This window comes from Propithecus coquereli, unplaced genomic scaffold, assembly GCF_000956105.1.
Source record: "Propithecus coquereli isolate 6110/MARCELLA unplaced genomic scaffold, Pcoq_1.0 Scaffold8, whole genome shotgun sequence".
Taxonomy (NCBI): Eukaryota; Metazoa; Chordata; class Mammalia; order Primates; family Indriidae; genus Propithecus; species Propithecus coquereli.
The window spans coordinates 7,592,813-7,595,824 of NW_012154173.1; the positions used below are offsets into that span (position 1 = coordinate 7,592,813).

General features: G+C 35.0%; 1 protein-coding gene across 1 annotated transcript in view; it reads right to left on the reverse strand.

Annotated features, from left to right (window-relative positions):
• Positions 1-621, reverse strand: part of HNF4G (hepatocyte nuclear factor 4, gamma) — a 62,502-nt gene extending 61,881 nt beyond the window's left edge. The window contains exon 1 of the mRNA XM_012663138.1: positions 497-621. The gene's annotated coding sequence lies outside the window, so the exon portion shown is untranslated. The remainder of the gene's footprint in view (positions 1-496) is intronic.
• Positions 622-3,012: the final 2,391 nt, after the last annotated feature.

Sequence of the window (3,012 nt, forward strand, 5' to 3'; positions counted from 1 at the left end):
GCATTTACGATTTTTTTTTCAGATCATTGACTCTATCAGTGCAAGTAAATTAAATATGTGCATTTGCTCTGGTAAGCCATTTTTATTAATATAAACTTTTTCCCCATCATTAAATAAGTATTCTTCAAATACTTTAAAAAAATGTGCTAATTAATTGCCTTGTGTTGGGCTCCAAATTGCCAGCCTGTCTGGTGCTCAATCTGGCACATAAGCATATAAACATTTGCAATCTTTTGTAAGCAATATATCAGAAATAAGAACCAGTGACAAAAGGCATCATAATATTATGGGCAGGGCAAATCACATTGCAACATAAGATCGGAAGGAAAGGATTCCGTAAGGCGCCTGTGGTCAGTCTAACACTTTGAGACCTTTCAATACCTATGACCCTGGAAAGCACAAGCAAGTCAGACAAGAAGAAAAGAGATCTTTACAAGGTGTCCAAGTAATAAATAATTTACAAAGCAATTTAGCAACCTCAGCAGGCACCACTTACAAGGTTGTGGTAGGGAACGGAGTCTATATTTGTAGAGAAGAGCAGAATCAATACAAGGAGTAAGCTGTCAGTTTTTTCTACAGTGTCAATATCTCAGACTGGCTGCTTTCACGGGTGCTCCTGTGGAAACAATTTCCAAAAGTATACTATTGAGTGACATGCTACATGAATTAAATGATTTACTTTAATCCCCTAACTGCATGTTGAAAGACTAATAGCCCAAAAGGAATACTAGAGAGCCTGAGGACAAAGCAACCTACAACAACAGTGTGATTTTGGAATGGTTTGTACTTAAGAAAATTCTATTGCCACAGCAAGTAACATACAGAACAACAAGTCACAGGGAGAAGGGGTCATGATAGACTTATAAAATCTGGTTACTAGGAGGATCATTCCAGATATTGAGAGATCTGACTAAATAGATTTTTTGGTCAACTTTTCCATTTGTAAGTCATCAGATAAAATGGTGACTTGATTTTGGAACAGCAATGAGCAATGCTATCTCCCTTTTAGCTTGTACTTACGTGTACGTACCCATGTAAAAACTTTTTAGTGTGTTATACAACTCAGATACGGTCTTAGCACTAAATAATTAGGTATAACAGATCCTTATATCATTAAATCAGAAAGTTACAGAATTAAATTGAATGGAAGTATAAAGCAGTCAGTGGGTTCAGAGATAAGTATAACAAACAGGAAAACATTTCATTTTAGCTATGGAAATAGGTTTAAAGTTGGATCTCCAATGCCATTGCTATGTGACTTCAACCCTTTAAATGGGAAGATGGGGTTCAATTTAGCTCTACTGCCTTGAAGCACTAACAATTCTATTATTATAAACATTAATTCAGTGTTACAACAGATTGATAATTTGAGTTATAGAGGTGTGTGGAAATATTTGCCCTTAAATCGAAAGGCACCAAACCACTGTCATAAAAATTAAGGTGCAAATACATAGAAGAATTCCTTTTCTTTCCAGCATGGATTCTGCCATTTAGGAGCACCCACACAAAATTTAGAAGGTGAATAAATGCTTGGGCTCTACCAAATATGAGATTCTACAGCGGCCACCTGGATTTGGAGGCTGTTTGATCAGTGCTGGCAGCTCCTTGACATGTCAGCCAGTGGTGAACCTGAAAACTAACAGGGTCTTTCCTGAATTTGGCTTCTCCAGGCCATCCAGTGGTTTTGTGAGCACTTTGTTCCTTTAATTAAATCCCTTCTACTTCAAATTCCTGAAGTGTTTTGTGCTTTTCTGACCAAACCATGGATGAGACAGTGCCTTTTCATATTTTTTAATAGACAGAAAACATCACACCACTTATATTCCATTTTTAAAAAGATATCACAGATACTGAGATAAAAGCTATTAAGAATGACTGATCCATGCTGCTCCCATTTAAACCTGAGTTTTCTCATCTGTAAAATGAAGAATTTGTCACATTAATCTCTAAAGTCTCGAATGCTTTAAAGTCTTAAGATTGTATGAATCTAAGATTATTGTTCAAAATGTCCAAATGTCAAATGTTGTCAAATTGTGTTTAACAGCAGCAATTTCTAAACTTCCTATTAAGTGGTGTTTAGTAGCTGAGTCTGAGAACATTAAGAAAAGTATTAACATAAAACATGGTTCCTGCCCTTAAAAAGTCAATCTCTTTGTGGAGAGAAATATTGGTGAGATTAATTAGCATGAACAAGTGGGAAAAGAAATTATTCTAATTCTAGTTACTCCTGGAATTCAGAGGAAAATTCGTAATTGAGAACTGGAGTGATTAAGAGATTGAGTCTAAGTGGGGCTTTACAGAATGGGCAGGCTCTGATTGGTGGGCAAAAGTAAAGACTTTTGGGGTGAAGGAATTGGTGTTTGAAAGGATGTGAGGAAAATGTGATCGGACAGTAAGAGTGGGACTATTTCATGGAGAGTTTAGAGAGAACTAAGCAGAAAATTTCAGAATTGTTTATAGGAATGATTAGAAGTCATTAAAGGTTTTTGAGCAGATAAGGGATTTAATGTGTACAAACTCAATAACGAATACAAAGATCAAATATGTATCCATCCTGAAAGTTTTAAATGTGGCAGGTTCCAGAGAAAAGGGCATGTTATATGTTTTAAAAATAAAATAAATAAAAAGGAAAAAAAAAAAGTAATTCCATTTACAACAACTACAAATAAAATAAAATACCTAGGAATAAATTTAACCAAAGAAGTGAAAGATCTCTACAATGAACACTATAAAACATTGATGAAAGACATTAAAGAGGACACAGAAAAATGGAAAGATATTCCACGTTCATGGATTGGAAGAATCAGTATTGTTAAAACGACCACACTACCCAAAGCAATCTACAGATTCAATGCAATCCCCGTTAAAATATTAATTACCAATGACATTCTTCACAGAAACATAAAAAACAATCCAGAAATTTATATAGAACCACAAAAGACTCAGAATAGCCATAGCCATCCTGAGCAAAAAGAACAAAACTGGAGGAATCATATTACATGACTTCAAATT